This window comes from Spermophilus citellus (assembly GCF_964194105.1).
Source record: "Spermophilus citellus genome assembly, chromosome: 9".
NCBI classification, from domain to species: Eukaryota; Metazoa; Chordata; class Mammalia; order Rodentia; family Sciuridae; genus Spermophilus; species Spermophilus citellus.
Window position 1 is genome coordinate 52,431,810 of NC_138191.1, and position 20,931 is coordinate 52,452,740.

The 20,931-nt window shown below is 34.3% G+C and overlaps 1 protein-coding gene across 1 annotated transcript in view; it reads left to right on the forward strand.

Moving 5' to 3' along the window:
* Positions 1-20,931, forward strand: part of LOC308655499 (uncharacterized protein) — a gene marked incomplete at its 5' end in the record, with an annotated part of 119,175 nt that overhangs the window by 69,415 nt on the left and 28,829 nt on the right. The gene's annotated exons all lie outside the window — the stretch shown is intronic.

A 20,931-nucleotide genomic window follows, 5' to 3' on the forward strand; every position in this document is an offset into this window, starting at 1 on the left:
TCCTTGCAATTAACCTAAAGTTTTGTAAGACTAATACAGTAAAAGCTAAAACATTTTAATGAGGTAAAATTAAGGCTTTACTATTAGGAGAATAATACCATGTTTATCAATTAGAACAATCAAAAAACACAAAATGATTAATCCTTCTGGACTCACGTATAAATTCAAAGTATTCTCAAAAGAAATCCCAAAATGTTTCTTGGAAAAACTTGACAATGTTTTCTAAAATTTGTATGAAAACTTTACAAAGGCCAAGAATTAGCCTTTGTTAAAAAACAATTTGTTTATTAGACATTATAGTCATTTGTTTCCTCAATCTCTGAGATGGATGCCAAAAAGACATTGTGAAGATATAACAAATGACTTTAGACTGGGTCTTATTTACCCATTTAGATGTACTTTGTACACCAAGCAAAATTTATATGCTGTAAGTGTAAAAGTAACTATAAAATTGTAAGTTATTTATATTTGAAGTTTCCATTAACTACAAATAAAAACATACACATTTATGCCAAATCTGTTTCAAATGCCAAAGTACTTTAAAATAAGTGACATAAACAGAAATGGACACTTGTGAATTATTACACATAAATTTGTTGTAATGTTTTGTGGTAAGTTATTATGTTCACAAATATCAATTTGATAAAAAATATCTTCACCTGGGAGGTTAAATTGGACCTAATAATTGAAGCCAGTTGTTCAAAATTAAACATAAAATTCTAGATTGCATTTTGGGATCTGATATACCACAAGAGTCAAAGCAACTGAAATTTACAAGTCTTTTGTGAGGTTATAGAAAGCTGGTTGTTTATGAGAAGCTGAGAAGGAGAACAGGTGGTGTCTGTAACAGTGCTTCCTCAGATAGAGGAAGGAGTTTGAAAGGCTTGAGGATTTGAAAGTGATTTCTTTACAACTATGCAATAGTGAAGTCTTCATGTATCCACCATGATATCCAGTCCTCATTTTTGAAGACCTCAAATATAAATAATATGATAGAAGGGAGCACATAATGTGGTCTGCAAAGAAAAAGGGAAATGCCAAATTCTTGCCCTTATTTGGTCTCCTCTCATTGTTACCAAGACTTTACATTTTGAATAATCTCATGATACTCAATTCTTTCTCTTTAAATTGACATATAGTTACTGGTAGAAATACCATTTCAAAGTCCCCCAAATCTCCATACATGACTCATCTTTCCTTATAGCATATTCTTTCTCCTGTACTTTGTTAATTTTATCTAGCCCTCTGAGACACTTTCTCATTTACCTCTCTTATCTGAGTCCTGCTAATTTCTTGAGGTATTTTCTCATTTATATCACAATTACTAATACCCTAAACTCTTCTTACTGAGAATATTGTAAGATTCTTCTGTTAACCCAGTTTCCAGTTTTACTTCTGAATAATCACCTTATTCTATTGCCAGAGTGATTACCCATAAAATCCAAACTTAAGCATGTCACAACCAGATGATCACATTTTAATGTGATAATGTTTAATTGTATAAAGCAGTGATTTTCAAACTTTTTCCTTCTCTATAAAATAATAAATTTATATATAACTAAAGAAATACATTTGAAAACTACCATTTTAATTTTTAAATTCATGTGAATTAAGATGTCACTCTATGATATAGTAACTACTTGCCATTTAAACCTGTTCACCTTCTGGTTAGCCCTCAGTACTTCCAATGACTTCTTTCCTCCCCTCTCTTCCATATACATAGAAATTCTAGGAAATTGTCCAAAACTACCTTCGTACCCTGGCTTATTAGATATCTTATACACATTGATACAATTGTCACCTCTGGTCCCCACATATTTAAGAATAATGAGTACACAAAGATAAATTCAAGCTTTAACTTATACTTTTATTCTACTTTTAAAACTGTGAAATATAAGCACCCAGTGAGAAAATATATAAATGGATATGAGTTACAATTATATTAACTCCTGATTGACTGTCAGGCCAAGAAATAGAAATTTTCCAGCACACTAAAAACTTTCTGTGTGTCTGTTTTGGGGGGGTCTTTATTCTTGTACTCAACATGATGGTTTAAAATTAATCTCTGTATAATATGTAAATATAGTCCCTTTTTTTCTGTTGATTTTTTTGTGTGAGTATTCCACAATGATTTATGCATTCCAGAGATTATAGACTTTTAGATAAGTTCCTGTTTCTGATGATTATAATTGATGCTAAGAATAGTCCGTACATGTCTCCTTAGGTGAATGTGCACTACTTTCTTTAAGGTGTGTATGTAACAACAAAGATGCTAGTCTTAGAGAATGAATATTTCGACTTTACTACATAATTTCAAACTGTTTTCTAAAGTTGTAGTACCAGCAATGTGTGAGAATTCTTATTATTTCACAGGATAGATATTATGATTCTATTCAACTCTAACAAATACAGCCGACAAATTGTGGTTTCTCATTTTGGTTTTGCATAGCCTGTCTTTTCTGCCTGCTCAAGTCTTTTACCCATTTTCCTATAAAGGATTTTTCGTCTTTCTCTTTTCGTTTGTAGGTGGGTTTTTGTTTATTTGTTTGTTTGTTTGTTTTTGTACCAGGTATTGAACCCAGGGGTGCTTACCCACTGAGTCAAATCCCCAACTCTTTTTATGTTTATTTATTTATTAAGACATGGTCTCACTAAGTTGCTTAGGGCCTCTTTAAGTTAATGAGGCTGTTGAATTTAGGATCCTCCTGCCTCGGCCTCCGAAGCTGCTGGGATTACAGGTGTGCTCCACCTGTAATCTCAGGTTTTTAGGTGTTTTAAGATGTATTTTCTGTTTTTTTTTTTTTTTGCCACTTTTATCTTGAAAATATAGTCACTTAAAATTTTTAATGAAAGTATCTCTAAATGACACTGTGAAGTTCTAAATCTGAATGAAGTCCACGTGATGAATTTTCTCCTTTAACATTATGGCTATTTGTGTCCTGTTTAAGCAAGTATTTTATGTTCTGAATTATAAAAACTGTTCATTAATGATTTATTAAAATCTCTAATATATAGGCCTTTAACTCTTGGGGTTAGTTTTTTATGCAATGAGATATAATATTCATTTTCTCAAAAGGTACTCAAATGTCATATGATCGTGTATTGAAAAATAAAGTTTTATTTTTTGCCTAACTGTAGTTTCTTTTACAAAAATCAAATATTGATGTCTACATGTTTTTATTTCCCGAGAATTCTATTTTATTCCATTTATTAGTCTATCCAAGCACTAATGACCTGAATTTTATCATTATCACATTATAGTAAATCATGATTTAAAGTAGAGAAATTCCCTTCCACCTGGTTCTTATGCCACACTATTTTCCCTTGCAAATCTTAGAAAAAGCTTGTCAAGTTCCACAGAGAAAAATAAATGAAAAATCAAAAATATGGCAAGACTTTTTTCTTGAAACAGCATTGAATTTATAGATGAATTTGGGGAAACTTCACCTCTCTTATATTGAATCTTCCAATCCAGGGACATAGTGCATCTTTCAAAATAATTATGTCCTTTTTAATATTTTTCAATGGTGATTTTGTAAGTTTTTTTTGTAGAGGTTGTTTTTTTTACATCTCTTTTAAAAAATTATTTGAGGTATTTGGCACTGTTGGTGTACATGGCATGTTTAATTTGTTATTACTATATGAAAATACATGTGATAGTTATTTATTGATTTTTGTGTCCAGCAATGTTAAATCTCATAATGTACCTATAGCTTGCTTCATATTAAAGACTAATGAGGTTTTCCTAAATTCTAATCTTTTCCTGATGTTTTTATTTCTTTAAACATTGAAATGTACATTTTCTATTTCACCTCTGATGGCTCCATTATTTGAAATCCTATTGATCTTTTCTATTGTCTTTGTTTTTCTGGTTCTCACCTCCAATTTTTGCAGGCCTCATTGTTTTTCAGTGGGTTGGTCACCATAATTGAAAAGTTGTTGTTCAGTATCCTTAAACATTTATATACAATGTAAATTCTGCCACAGTTTTTGCAGAGGCTTTGGTTGGATGGCATCATTAGCCTTAAAACATTTTCACCTAAAGTAAAGTTGAGATTTCCTCATCTGGTATTTGAAATAGGGCTGCAATCCATGGAAGGGCAGTTCTATTTCTGATTGACCTTTACCCTGAGGAGGTAGCCTCCTGTAATTTCAAATTTGGGGGAGTTGAAGACAATACCCACTTGATGCCTCTTCTGAGCTTTGAGTCTGTCTCTGCTATTCCACAAACTCTCAACATGTGAGCTCTGACTTTCCAATAAGTATCAACAAGCGCCCTACAACCTGAGGTAGCTTCTGTGCTCAGGTGGTCCTTGATTCCTTTGTAATCTTGACCTAGTAATTAATCCTGATACTCTATTATTAGCTTTATGTATATATGAAATGAACGCACATATACAAAAGTGACTTAATACCAGAAGTTGGGGTTTCAAGTTTGGAATAGAAATTTCATTAATCCATCATGAGCTTAGTTTTCTTTTATTTTTACTCTTGCATTTTTGCTTTGCTCTTATTCAGTCACAAGTTTGTTCCTCATTTAAAAATAGGGCAAATGCCTAACTGCATCAAGGGAGGATGATGTTTTCAAGCTGGGCATATTGTCTGGCCCAACAAAAATAACAATTTTAATATCCAGGTAAGCAATTGGCAGTTTCTGCCAAGAATTTTTTTTATTTTTTATTTTTTTTTTAGTTGTTTATAGACCTTGATTTATTTATATGTGGTGCTGAGGATCGAACCCAGTGCTTCACACATACCAGGCAAGTGCGCTACCGCTGAGCCCCAGCCCCAGCCCCAGCCCAATTTTTTTAAATATATTTTTTTGTAGTTGTACTTGGACACAATACCTTTATTTTACTTAGTTATTATTATTATTTTTTTTTGTATGTAGTGCTGAGGATCGAACCAAGGGCCTTGCACATTCGAGGAGAGCGCCCTACCACTGAGCCATAACCCTAGCCCCTCTGCCAAGAGTTTGTGCAGATAATTTGTGAATTCTAAAGCAACAGATAAATGAGATAGATGTAAGGTAATATTTTTATATTTCTAAAATATGTTATCTTGAATCAAGTTTAGGCATATTTACTGGAATACATATAACAGTTGGGAGAAAATTTAAATTCTACCTAATCCCATATAGGAATTAGAAGCAATTTATTTTCTTTTTCTTTAACATCACTAACAGATGTTTGATAACCTATAAATGCCAATTATTGCTTTGAGGTTAAAAAAAATCATCTGGTGGATTGTAACACTACCTAGCATATTTTCCAGAAAACATACCTGTGAGAACACAAAAATAAGTAATAAAATAATGAAAATATAAAAGCTGAAAATTATAAGTGTTGATCTTTGGTTAGAATTAGGATGAAATTTCCATTAATTGAGAAATGTTTTCAATACCTCACTCATGCTTTCTCTCAGGAAATCAAGTGACCCTTCCCATCTGAAAAAAGGTGGAAAAAAATTCTAAATTCCTCTTCAGTTGCATAGTTTCTGGTTGAAGCAACAGCTTTTTATAAACAGGAAAATGTGAGACTTTTTTTTCCTTTGGAATTGCTGTTTATTGTGGGACTGTCTGAATGTTCCTACAATTCAGACTACAATTCCCATAGAGCAACAGCATGAGATTTTGCAATATAGCATTTCCTTCCTTCCTTCCTTCCTTCCTTCCTTCCTTCCTTCCTTCCTTCCTTCCTTCCTTCCTTCCTTTCTTTCTTTCTTTCTTCCAGGGATTGAACCCAGGAGTGCTTTACCACTGAACCACATCCCTTGCCCTTTTGTATGTCTTATATTGAGACAAGGTCTCACTAAGTTATTAAGTTGCTGAGGTTGTTCTCAAACTTGCAACCCTCCTGCCTTAGACTCCTGAGTTGCTGGGATTACAGGTGTGTGCTACCCAACTCAACATAAATTCTGAAAAATTAATTCCACAAAGTAAAATATAGTGAGCAAAAGCGAAGGAAATCTGAAAGATATATCAGAGCACATGCTAAGTATTGCAGTTTTCCTGGATTCCATTAGGTTGCTTTGGGAGAGAACTGAACAGCAGGAGTTGAAAAGAATGTACTTCAGAACAGCAGAACTTCACAAATGCTTGCTTTTTACACAGTGAAAATGATGAGACAGAAATGTAATATACTAGCACTCCACTCATCCATTCATTCAGTAAACATTTACTGAATGTCTAAGCATGTGAGGGTAGACTTAGTGTGGAACATATGGCAATAAACAAACAAGGAAAAAAAACTAAATTTCTTCCCTTCATGGAATTTACAATTAACAGAGAGACAAATGAATATAAAAATAAAGATATGTCAACTTTGAAGGTGATGGGGTAACAAAAAAAGACAAGAGAGATGAGCATGGGTAGGGAAGAAGTGGTTGTTATTTCACATTTGAAGTGGGCAGGGATAGGCTACTTGATGAACTACATTTTAGAAAATGGCATACAGGAAGGAATCTAGCATTCCATGCTAGTTTTTATCCTGACAGGAAGATCAAGTGCTTGGCACTTGCCAGTTCTCCACCTGGCACACAGTTCCTTAAACCACCAACATAGTATCTCCTTTACCATCTTGCATTTTCAGGAAGAAAAATCAGACCATTCTTAGACACACAAAAGAATCAGTGCTGTTGGTAGACTTTTCAAGAGAAATATAAAATGCCTATTACTATGGAATAAATGTTTTTGTTCCTAGTTCCCATCCTTGATAAATATGTTTAAACCTAACCCCCATGTGATGGAATTAAGAGGATGTCACCTTTGGAAGGTGATAATGTCATGAGGTAGAGCCCTCATACATAGGATTAGCACCCTTAATAAAAGAGACTAAGAAAACTCATTTGTTTCTTCCTTCATGTGAGAATATAACAAGAAGGTTTCAGCCATGATCAGGAAATAGGTCCTTAACCCAACACCGAATTTACCAGTGCTTTGATTTGAACTTCCTGGTCTCCAGAACCATGAGAAATAAATGTTGTTTACAAGTCCTTCACTTTACAAAATTTTTTAATAGCAGCCAAATAGACTTATAAACTATCTTTCAAGTGTTATAATTTGAGATAATGATACTTTTATTTCATAAAACATAAACTTAAGCCTTTGGGAAACCCAAAGTATTACTAACTGATAAGTCTAGGAAGTGGTAGATTCAAAACCACCACTTGGCGATATTTGTGAAATTTTAAAACCATGATGTTTTCCTTTCCTGGGGCTGCCATTCTGCATATCTGAAAGTGAGACTATTCACTGTGTGTCCTATATCCTGGCATGATTATCCATATATACAAGGCATTCCACATTTGCAGTTTGTCACTCTCATTACTTTCCCCATGACACCTTGCATCTCTTTTCATGGTCTACACTGACACATATACAATTGCCATGCAATAACTTGTATACATGTTGAAACCCCTCACTGTGCTACTTAAGGACACACATAGAATATTAATCATATTTGCTTCCTCAGTCTTATATAAATATTGTTTGATAAGTGAATTAATAGATTTTTAGAAAGTACAAATTTTGTTAGATTTCCATTTTTTTTTTTTGGTGAATCTCTGTATTCTTTTTCTCACATATTTCTGAGTCTGTCTAAAACATGTGACTGAATATCATTTAGCATCAATTGCCAAAACAGCTTCAAAACAGTTTTATCCACTTATTTAGGGCATACTTGTGAATGGCCTTTCATCTGGCTTAAGTGGCCATTCTTCTAAGAGAAGATGACATTGTAATCATAACCATACATCTGGCCAGACACAAATAGTCCATTGTTTCCCTGAAGCCAAGCAAAGAGCTTTTCAAACTGTTTTTCAGACCCATTGAAGGCAGAGTGTTTGAACTTAACTTCATCAAGAGGGGTTATGCCATGAAGAAACTGTACTAAAATTTGTGATGATTCTGTAGGAATATTATCTTTTTTATTTTTAAGACACATGTTAATTTTATAATTGCCAATGCATAAAATCTGGCAAATACAGGAAAATACACAAAATAATCCACTATATGGTGGCCATCATTAAAATATTAATGTATGGTACACATAGTCTTTAAATTTTATTGAACATTTAAGACATTACTAAATGTTATTATCATACAAAATCTATAATTGCTGGGTACCTGCCTATAATCCTAGAAACTTGGGAGACTGAGGCAGATGATTATAAATTCAAGGCCAGACTCTGCAATTTAGCAAGACCCTGTCTCAAAATAAAAAATAAAAAGAACTGGGGATGTAGCTCAGTGGTAAAGCACCCCTGGGTTTAATCCTCAGTACTGAAAAAAAATCTATTTTTGTTGTTGTTGTTGTTTTAGGATTAATTTCTAGTGGAAAGAGTTTTGCTTAATTAGTACATTAAAAAGCTAATATCATGGTACTGGAGGGTTTGATTGTCCTAGCCAATTTGTGTCAGTCTTTCATGATTACTTTGATGGAAGTAATACCTGTATCATCCCATTCCTTCTCTGTATCAGTTGCCCTATATTTGTGACGAGGATTCTGATGGAAAAAATACTTACTCATGTTTCATCTTTCTCCTGGGCATAGTTGTGATTTCAATTTCCTCCCTTCTATTTCTCTTTCAATATAATCACATATGCTTTATTTCTAGACATTAGAAAAATTAATGGTTCTTAAACTTCTTTCTTTTTTAAAAAAAAGATTTTCTTAGTTGTAGATTGACACAATACTTTTATTTTATTTGTTTATTTTTATGTGGTGCTGGGGAATCAAACCCAGTGCCTCACATATGTGAGGCAAGTGCTCTCCCACTGAGCCACAACCCCAGCCCTTAAAATTCTTTCTTATTAACACTGTTATAGACTATTTTTTTAAGAAAAATTGAATTAGATAATCTCAATGGAATCTTGTCAACAAGAAGAGTCAAATGCCTGTCGGCTCACCATGCTGATTCTGCAACACAGAACAAGGATATTGGTGATGAAAAGTGTTATTGACCTGCTCCTCCAAGTTAAATACTAGTCTTTGACTAGAAGGTGTAGGGAGAGCCTTAGGTGTTTGATCTCACCCACCTTGAATGGAGTGTCCATCATAGTATGATTAGAAGGAAAAATGAGGGTGCCTGTTGTGACTCAAATGCCACCAACTCATGCTGTTCTTTACAGATTCAGTAGATTTTCTTGATTGTATATTTCTCTGTCTTCTGTACATCCTAAGGACAATGTCTAGAGATTTTTCAATGATTTTACCCAGCTATGACTGTTTCACTGGGCAGAAGAGTTTGCTGCTCTTTTCATATTGCCATTCTGTAAATGGTTCCCTATTTTTTAAAAATCTGTAAGCTTTTAGGTGGTTCTTATGCAACAAAGTGTCTCTAAGACAGCTATTATTATTATTATTATCATCATGATTATTACTACTATTATCATTTATTTCATTAACCATATCTATTGTGCTCTCAATAGGTACTCAGCACAGCAAAGATCTATGGATATAGTAGAAGACACTGATTGTACACATGTGTATTTAAGAATTCAGTTGGGAACACAAAAGGTGTTTATGAAATGTCGGACGGAGGGGCAAAATTATTATTTATCAAATACATTCTATAGGTGAAGAGATATTTTCTCAAAAGAAACAAGGCAAGAATAAGTTCTCATTTATTTTTAAAGAAAATGAGATGATATCTTAGAGTAGTTTTGATTTGCATTTCTCTAATTGCTAGAGATGATGAGCATTTTTTCGTATATTTGTTGATTCATTGTATATCCTCTTCTGAGAAGTGTCTGTTCAGGTCCTTGGCCCATTTATTGATTGGGTTATTTGTTTATTTGTGCTTAGCTTTTTGAGTTCTTTATATACCCTAGAGATTAGTGCTCTATCTAATATGTGAGGGGTAAAAATTTGCTCCCAGGATATAGGCTCTCTGTTTACCTCACAGAATGTTCTTTGCTGAGAAGAAACTTTTTAGTTTGATTCCATCCCATTTATTGAATCTTGGTTTTAATTCTTGCTCTATAGGAGTCTTACTAAGGAAGTTGAGGCCTAATCCCACATGATGAAGATTAGGCCTACTTTTTCTTCTATTAGATGCAGAATCTCTGGTTTAATTCCTAGGTCCTTGATCCATTTTTAAGTTTTGTGCATGGTGAGAGATAGGGGTTTAATTTCATTTTTTTGCATATGAATTTCCAGTTTTCTTAGCACCATTTGTTGAAGATGCTCTCTTGTCTCCAGTGCATGTTTTTGCCATCTTTGTGTAATATATAAGATGAAGACAAACAACAATAAGTGTTGGCAAGGTTGTGGGGAAGAGGTACACTCATACATTGCTGGTGGGACTGCAAATTGATTCAGGCAATATGGAAAGCAGTATGGAGATTCCTTGGAATTCTGGGAATTGAACTACCATTTGACCCAGCTGTCCCTCTCCTTGGTCTATACCCAAAGGACTTAAAAACAGCATACTACAGGAACACAGCCACATCAATGTTTATAACAGCACAATTCACAATAGCTAAACTGTAGAGCCAACCTAGATGCCCTTCAGTGTGTGAAGGGATAAAAAAATGTGGCATATATTCACAACAAAATTTTATTCAACAATAAAAGAGAATAAAATCATGGCATTTTCAGGTAAATGGATGACAGTGGAGAAGATAATGTTAAGTGAAGTTAGCCAATCCCCCAAAACAAATGCCGAATGTTTTCTCTGATATTAGGAGGCTGACTCATAGTGGGGTAGGGAGGGGGAGCAAGGGAGGAATAGATGAATTCTAGATAGGGAAGAGGGGTGGGAGGAAAAAGGAGGGGCAGGGGATTAGCAAGGATGGTGGAATGTGATGGACATCATTATCCAAAGTACATGTATGAAGACACGAATTGGGTGTCAGCTTACTTTTTATACAACCAGAGATATGAAAAATTGTGGTATATATGTGTAATAAGAATTGTAATGCAAAAAAACAAGGTACATGTATAATGACATGAATTGGCATGAACATACTTTATATACAAAGATATGAAAAATCATGCTCAATATGTGTAAAAAGAATTGCAATGCATTCCACTGTCATGTATTTAAAAAAATAAAATCTATTAAAAAAGAAAATGAAACTCAGAGAAGTTGAATAATTTGCCCATGGCTGGCTCCACAGCAAATTAAAGCTAGGGATGCCAACAAGATTTAGTGAGTTGAGTCTATGACCTTCTTTCAACTTAGAGAAGGTCAATTAAAAAAAAAAGATTGCAAGCAAATGTAAGATAGACTGGTTGACAAAATAAATATGTGTTTTACAGGAATTTAAATAAAGAAAAGCCTTTTGATGCTAAAGTCCTGTTGAGTCTTAATGAAGGAAAAAGGAATCTAGTTCCACTTAATATTAATCAGGAGAGAATGGATTGGCAGAGAGATTTATTCTGGAAAGGCAACACCTGAGAAGCAAAGGATGAGGACAGAACATGAATTGATTTGTGAAGGCTAGAAGGACATGTTTGGCCAGAATTAAATATTTTCCTAAGATAGGTGTTTAGTAAATATCTGGCCTCATGAAATAGTACCTGAAGATCCATTGAATAGATTCACTGGATCTATCAATACAGGGTCACTTGGTTATCTCTGGAATGTGAACATAATCTAAAATTGAACAAGAGATCAGGTCCAGAGAGGCATGTACTGTAAATAGATGCCATGAAACTAGATCAGCTGTTACTATTCACTTAGGTGCTTATAGCTATATTGTCTGGCTGGAATAAGAGCCCCTTGATTAATGGAGTAACTATCTGCAATTAGAGTAGACTATTTGTTTCACTATCTGTCTAAGCAGAAGCAGGCACAAGATCGTGACTCTTAAACAGTAAAGATCATTTTTTTTTTTTGTATGATATATATCAGTGGGCTTACTTGCTACGTGAATTTCAGTGTTTTTTTTTAAAAAAATTCTCTTGACTTAACCTGCTACCAGAAAGATTTTTCTATCCCATACTTTTATGAGTTGACAGTTGTTGGGCCTTCAATTTCAAGGACAGGTGTGGTGTCATTGACATCCGAGAATTTCTAGTGGGACCTAGAAAATAAGATAATGGGTTTCTAGCTAACTCCCGGGAATCTGGTGGGCAGAGGGAAGGAAAACAAGTTTCCACCTAAAGTTGTTGTCTTTTACCTCTAGTCCAGTAAATATATTGAGGTAGGGTAAAAATTGACTAGAAATCTGAAAATATGAATTAGGGAAGGAAGTCTGAATGTTCATCAAAAGTCAAATCAGAAGCAGGAAATCAGAAGACTAGGAAGCTATGAATAACTAAGAACCCTGAAGTTTTGCCTAAAGCAATTATAAAGGTTAAGCAGTCTTGTCCAGGTTTGGCTTTTATATTTTTCATAAAGTACAATGGAAGGGACAACTTATGGGGAGGCTGATAGTAGAAAAAAGAATTTGAATATTATGTTTAAAAAGCAAGATTTTTATGTAGCAAGGTAAAGTTTAAGGTCCTTATGGAAGACACCCCTCTAATAATAAGAAATGTGTTACTTTTTGAAGGAAACATCAATTATTAGATGTGTCTAATATTTAAAACAATGTCCCTTGGATTGTACTTGAATTTCTCCCCATTGCTAAATGAACAAGGTATCTGAAAGCATTACCAAAATTATAGACCTTTAATGTTTGGTGGCAGCTAGAGTTGTTCAATTTCAAATTTTGTCTTGTAAATATTCAATTTCTTTGTTCCATCAAGTGTTTCTCAAACGATATCAACCCTTTCCCTGAAATTCTTCAGAATATCAATATATTTAAATGCACCCTTTCCACTGTAGCGCATTAACCCTTTCCCACCTTGATGCGCATACCACACCACACCCAGAAGATCAATATTGTAAGCCAGGGATTGTTGGATTCAGAATCTGAAAAGTAGTTTAAGGACACACATACTTGCTATGTGTCCTTACAAAGGCAATTGACTCTTTCTAATTCACTTTTTTCAAATCTGCAAACTATTAGTATCTCTGTGTAGAATAAAACCTGAATTATCTATTTCAATAAGCGCTCTCATTATTAATAATCATCCAGCGCACTTTTAGCACTTTAACATTTTTAGTTGACATTGGCTTTATGTCCATTTGAACTCCTGAAGTTTTCATGTGAATTGCTCTTGGCCTGGATTTCTTACACCTTTCACTTTTGTAACTGATTTTTTTTCATTTCTAAAAACAGGAATTTACATGTTTCCCAATTATATTTGGGCTTTGGCTGTTAAGTTCTTATTTGCAGTATATCTAAAATTGTGTGGAGATTGATCTATCGTTTTCTAAATTGTTTATCCCTAAAACCATTATGAAATCTTCAAATATTTTGCTGTCAATGAATTTTTATGGAGTACCTTCTATGTATCAAGTAATAAAATGGGCATCAGAGACTCATGATCTAGAAAAACATAATTAAAAGAATATTATTTGATAAGTAGTATTGATGTACTGTTGATTTAACAAATACTAATCTAGCTCTTTGTACCTAGAACTGTGTTAAAATCTCTACAACATTATCTCATTTAATTGTCATCTTTTTAGGTAAAAACTATTACTATACTCACTTCAAAGATGAAAAACTGAGCCTACATGCTTGACCCTAACCTTTCTTTTTGAATAAAAATCTTAAGAGAAGAGGTTAAATTTCCACTACTCTGTGGAAGATGAATGGTATTTATGGAATGTATATGGAGTAACAACCTCATACCTGGTTTAAACTTGTCTCAGTTTGTTTCAATTTTGTTTTCTTATTTTAAATAATACTTTCCTGTGATACTACAGATATAATTGCAAACTACGTTGCTTTTGAGACAAGAGCAAAAACAAATAATTATGGTGTCTGATAATAATCATCTTTATTTTCAGGCCAAGGCCAAGAAGAGCATGATGCTGGACATAATTGTCTTTCTTAGCTGTTATACATCCATTTCCTTGAGTATCATTATTCAAGCAACAATTTAGCCATATTATAACTCTGAAATTGTCCTCCTTATCAGCCATTTTTCTTTCTGCAGTTTCAGTTACCTGAAATCAACCATGGCCCAAAAATATTACTTGGAAAATTACAGAAGTAAACAACTTATGAGTTTTAAGTTGAATGCTGTTCTCAGTAACATAATGAAATTTCACACTGGCCAGCATTTTCCTTTTTGGAACATGAATCATTCCTTTGTCCAGTGTATCCACTCTGTATACACTACTCACCTTTTCGTCACTCAGTAGCCTTCTTGGTTATCAGGTCAAATGTCCACGTACCACAGTGCTTATGTTCTAGTGATCCTTACATAATAGCCTAAAGCTAAATCACAGTGCCTATGTCATTCCCCTTGCTTTATATCATCATATATGCATAGTATCAACTCATATCATCACAAGAAGGGTGAGTATAGAACAACAATATATTTTGAGAGAGAGAGAGAGGAAGAGATACAAAGAGACTCTAGTCACATAACTTTGATTACAGTATATTGTTTTAATTTTCCTATTTTATTATTAGTTATTCTTATTAATCCTTACTGTGCCAAATTTATAAATTAAAATTTATCATAGGTATACATGTATTATGTTTGAAAAATTCAGTATGAAAAGGATTTGGTACTTTTTGTGTTTCCAGGCATCCATTGCAGGTTTTAGAATATATCATCCATGGATAAGTGTGGACTATTATACTATTATTTGAGCTTATTCTCCTCCATCATATCACAAAAGAACATCTGATACTTTAAAGAAATCTAGAAATATTTAAATTTCTGCAGCACTCCCATCAACAACAGTTTAAATACTCTTTTAGAGAAGAAAAGAAAGAATAGGAGTGAGATTGCTTTTTAATAATTCCACAAAGAAAGCAAAATGTAAATCTTTGTGTTTCTAAGATATGCAAACCATCTGTTTGTATCTTAGGTTTTTTTTTTTCCAGAAGCATTCATTTGTAGGATGATATTCATAATTTCAAAATATATGATATTTTGAGCTCTTTGAGCATAATGAACTAGATATCCTTGCTAGTGAATTTCCTTTGGGGACTAAAAGGAGCCCTATAGGAAGCCTTACTAATTCTCAAGGTCTGTTGGAGCACTACTCTTGAAATTGCTTCTAAGATGTTCAGGAATAAAGAACCTTAATGACTTAAGAATGGTACCTAAGTGATCCCTGGGTGTTTGACTTGCAGACAGGGCAGACCTCACTGTCTAAGAATCAAGCATCAGGATTTCTAGAACAGACTGTCATTAAATGGCTGTGTGACTCTGGGCACATCATTAATTTTCCTAGTTCTCAGGTTCTACATCTGAAAAATAGGATGATTAGATCACATTATCCCCCAAAGTCCCTTCCTGCTCTAAAAAGTCATGATTCAAACAAGAGACTCAATCTCAATAGGCAGCAAAATTGAAAGATTACCTGACAATGCTGTAGGCATGTGAATGTGTGTGTGTGTGTGTGTGTGTGTGTGTAACACAAAAGTGACATAATTTATGGTATAATAGCCTTAAGTTTATTATTTGAGATAGAACCCTTGAAAGGTGCTTCTCTTTCACAATATCTATCACAATGTAAGTATGAATTTGTATCATGCTTTCCTACAGTTTTTTATATAATCTTACTTTTTGATTGTAATGGTGAAGCATCTGCCCCCAGAAAGACTTTAGAATCTCTAAAGAAGAAAAGCTGCCTTTTTCATCACAGATCAGTTTATTATATTAGCTATCACTAATAAAAAAATTTGGGAATGGCAAAGTCAGGAGAGATCAAAAACCCATAGGTTGGGTATAACTATGTAAAAGTCTCACACAGTTAATCAATGATAGTTAAAGTAACATGAGCTTCCTGGGTTCCAAAAATGTCAAGTTGAAGTTCTGAAAAGATTGTCCCCACTAGATTACACTGATATCACAGTTTTTCTTGAGACTCTATCCAGGAAGTTGCTTGTGGCAGGGCTTAAATTATTCCACTATCTATACTCAGAACGCTCCTTATCAGCCTTTCATGCCAACATGTGCAAGCATTGGTTTATAGAGCTGCTATAATATAACTACCTTTCCTTGGATGGTGGCCTGGCAATATCAGCCCTGCCTGCAAACACTCTGGAAGCACTAATGGTACTACACAGTGTGTTCTACAGGTTGCCAGAGGTATTGTGTAGAAAAACTAGACCTGATTTCTCTATCATTTCCCTCACTGGACTAAGGCTCTAAGATTGCACCAACCAGAAGTTGCTAAAAAACCTTCTTCCTCAAGGGGTATTCAAAGGGTTGAGTCAATAATGCTTTGTATAGATTGGCTAGCAGATATGTCATACTGCATATAAAAGCTCCATGGATTACAAAAATGAATGAAAATGTGATAATTACAATTCCAGATGTGCAAAAGTATCTACAGTATGCTGCTTAAAAAGCATCAGCAACAACTCAAGCAGGATTTATAGGAGAAACATAAAGATAGCTCTGCTCTTTAAATTACTATGTGCATTTACAGATTACTGCCATCACTTGTGTTGTTATGATTTTTAATACAGAGGGTAAAATGCCAAAAGTATTTGTATCAACCAAGTTAGGAATTTAGCATTGGGATTAACATTATACAATTCCATGGGGAAAGAAGATAAATATTGGATTTTTTTCAAACCTATTTTCAAAGAATAAGGTCTTTTGCAAATGACTTAATAAAAGGTAATTTATTACTAACTCACTTATGATTTTGTGTTAAAAATGTCAAAGAAGATATCATGTAAGGCTCTAAGATTGCACCAACCAGAAGCTGCTAAAAGGCCTTCTTCTTCAAGGGGTATTCAAAGGATTGAGTCAATAATGGCTTTGCAGAGATTGGCTAGCAGATATGTTACACTGCACATAAAAGCTCCATCGATTACAAAATGAGTGAAAATGTGATGATTACAATTCCAGATGTGCAAAATATTACCTTGTTAAATTCCTTTTAACAAGGGAATTTCTGGAAAACCTAACTTTGGATGAAATTCATGGTGTGGTGTATAAACTTCTATCAATGGCACATATCAACCTGCAGCAAGAATTCCATTTATCTGACCCTGTTTCCATGCCAAAATAAAATTTTGCAAAGTAATGACAATACGATTTGGATCGTAATAGCAGAAAATACAAGAAAGTTACAAACTGACCAAAACTAGCATCTTGACAATCCCAATTAAGTATCAGAAGCTTAGCTTTTATTGGAATAAACCCTACCAACCATTACATTTGCTGGCATTGAGCTAATTCCATAATGGCATTGGCTATGATACAGTTTAAGGGGAATTATGGAGTAGAATCTGTCAGTACAAATCTTGAGTAGGAGGAGTAATGTTTCTAGCACACTGTGTGCTTCCATGTCCATCTGGTGTTCTGAAATAAGAAAATCCAGGAGGTCTGCAAAATGTTCTTGATGGTACATTTGAGAAAGAGAAATGCAGAAGATAATGCATATTCATACCTTCATTTTATTACTATTCCTATTAGCAAAGGGCACTGGACTCATCGAGCTATAACTTAATTTTGCCTAAAGTGAATTTAAGAAACATTTTACTTCTCACCTGCTGAAGGTAAGCATGTCATTTCCACATACATTTTTATTTTTTAATAACAATCCTAATGAAATTATAACTCAAAAGTCATCAGATGACCACCTTTTAGGAACCAAAATGAAGGTATTTGCTATTTTAGTCTATGATTCATCTTGCATTGTTAATTCTATCAAATTACTTATGTATGCAAAATTTTGATATAAATGCCTTAATGCAATAACAAACCTTAAGACAGAAAATCATAAAGGAAAAATACTTTTACTCCTATTGACAAAAGATTATCGCTATTTTAATAATAGTACTCCCAATATCATATGTATTTATACATCAAATTATATATACTTTCCAAAAATATTTTTGCATATTACTTTTTAGTCTGCTCTATTTATTTAGTAAAATAACATGGACATTTCTGCATAACTATACATATTTAGTTATGGCTTCTTTATCAATTAGGTTTAGAAATTAGCTTTATAACCAGATTCTAACCTGATGTTCATTCAGTTGTTTTTGAAAGATAATCTATTTCTTTGTTGAATGCACACCTACTGTTTCTTCTTTGGAACTGGAATAAAGAGACATAACTTCACAATATGTCCTTCAAGGACATCTTACACATGGTACCTGATGCACCCACAAGGCTTTCTCATTGTGCACCCACTGCCTAAATGACAGGCACTATGTAAGCAAAGCCCTCATCAGGTTCTATTTCCTGGGACAGGATCCAGAATGGTTGGACTGTGCCCAGAATCAGAGAAAGATATTTCAGGTTTCAAACAAGTTAGAGTGTTAGGGCTCTGTTCTTGTTGGGGCTGAGATCCAGCAGCAATAGCCAGGAGTAGATAGCAAAAGATAAGCCATTCTGATTGAGCCAGAGTTTGCTTTAAAAAATCTGATGCTTTAATTTCTTGAAGACTACTATCATCTGAATGTTTGTGTCCCCATCCCCCAGATTATATGTTGAAATCTCAATGTCCAAGGAGATGGTATTAGAAAAAATGGGTGTTGCAAGGTGATTGGATTATGAAGATGGAACCCTCATGAATCAGAGCAGTGATCTCATAAGAGACCCTTATCCTTCCACCATGTGAGGACCAGCAAGAAGACACACTCAGTGAAGGGGAAATGGAGGAAGCTGATCCTCACCAGACAAGGAATCTGCAGGCACCTTCACCTTGGACTTCCCAGATTGTGAAAACTGAGTTTGTACCCAGTGATGGTACTTTGTTGTAGCAGCCCAAATGAACTGAAACAATCTCACTGCTAGAAATGGCTACACTGCTGTGAATTATGCTAGCAGCACATGCAAATTATGCTTCAGAGCTCTGGACTCTTTTTGGTGTCTGTTCCCTCCCTTACCCCTGCCCAAATTCCAAATGTGGTCAGGCTGCCCCAGAATGTGCAGACACAAATGAGGCATAAGCCATTTTGTCCATTCATTCCTACAAAACATTACTGAAATACATGTGGGCTTTCCCAAGTACATTTTAAACCTGTGCTTAATCATCATACTGTTGAATCATTCCAGTTCTCCATTTTACTCCTCAGTCTCCTGAGATTTTTTTATTGCTAGCCTCAGGCACAGTGCCTGACTCACAGTAGCACATTGAGAAATGTTTGTTGGAACTAATGACTAAATGAATGAAAAAGGAATATTTTTTTTTTTTTAAATCATGAATTTCTAGTGCTGCAGTGGCAGACTTTTCTGGTTCAAGGTTTTGTTCCTGAAATCTCTCAAATCCCATGTGACATTTCACTCATCTTTGAAAGATTAGACTTGAGTAGGCAGCATAGAGGTTTGCAATGTCACAAGATTGGTAAACTAATTCAAGTTTATAGTCCAAGGTGCTGTATTGCTGCTGAAGGCTTAGGAAATCAACTTTATTCTGATATTTTTTAAATGTAGGAGATAAATAAATTCTAAGGCCATTTTACTGCCACTGTGTGGCTCAGGTTTACCTAGGCAAGATGAAATTATTAAGTGTGTTTTTATCTACCAGACAAGGCCTGTCAAGGCTTAAGAAAATAGAAAGAGATCCAGGTCTGCAACTTGGACAAAGCAGTATTCGACAATAATATTACATACCACCTTCACTGATTAATCCTTTCTCCAAATTCTGGTTGCAATAGTTTTAGAGTTATACAGTTTTTTAGATGGGCATGGAGCTACCCAAATTAGTCCATACCCTCTTTCATTTCCACCCATTGATGTATTATGTCTGGCACTTAACATTTGGACAGAATCTAATCCTTTTTACTGATACCAATTTAAGTGACCAGGATTATGTCTTATTCAGTATTGTTTCACCTACTCTTATAATTGTACCTAGCATATAAGATGAATTAAATAATTTCCTTTTCTAAATGCTGGGCAGCCTGTGATTCATAGTGAGGTTTAGAGGGAACATGGGAGGATTAGACAAACTGTACATAGGACAAAGGTGTGGGAGGAGAAGGGAAAGGGCATGGAGGTAAAAAAGACGGTGGAATGAGATGGACATCATTACCCTAAGTACATGTATGAAGACACAAATGATGTGAATATACTTTTTTTTAAGCTATATTTTAACCAGCTATATTTTATCCAAAACAGCTTTCCAGAACAACTGATAACCAGCTGTGTTCCCATTCTTCTTTTTTTTTAAGTGGTTGTTCACAACATTACAAAGCTCTTGACATATCATATTTCATACATTAGAATCAAGTGGGTTATGAACTCCCATTTTTACCCCAAATACAGATTGCAGAATCACATCGGTTACACATCACATTTTTACATACTGCCATATTAGTGACTGTTGTATTCTGCTACCTTTCCTATCCTCTGCTATTCCCCCTCCCCTCCCCTCCCATCTTCTCTCTCTACCCCATCTACTGTAATTCATTTCCCTCCATGTTTGTTATCCCATTCCCCTCATAACCTCTTATATGTAATTTTGTATAACAATGAGGGTCTCCCTCCATTTCCATGTGATTTCCCGTTTTTTCTCCCTTTCCCTCCCACCTCATGTCTCTGTTTAATGTTAATCTTTTCTTCCTGCTCTTCCTCCCTGTTCTGTTCTTAGTTGCTCTCATTATATCAAAGAAGACATTTGGTATTTGTTTTTTAGGGATTGGCTAGCTTCACTAAGCATAATCTGCTCTAGTGCCATCCATTTCCCTGCAAATTCCGTGATTTTGTCATTTTTTAGTGCTGTGTAATACTCCATGGTGCAAGTGAATATACTTTGTATACAACCAGAGATACGAAAAATTGAAAAAATGTGAAAAAATGCTCTATATGTGTAATATGAATTGTAATACATTCTGCTGTCATATATAACAAATTAGAAAAAAAATTTTAAAAAAACCCTAAATTCTGGGCAGCCTGTTACTTATTACATAAAAAAGTCATTTCTAGGGTATTTTTT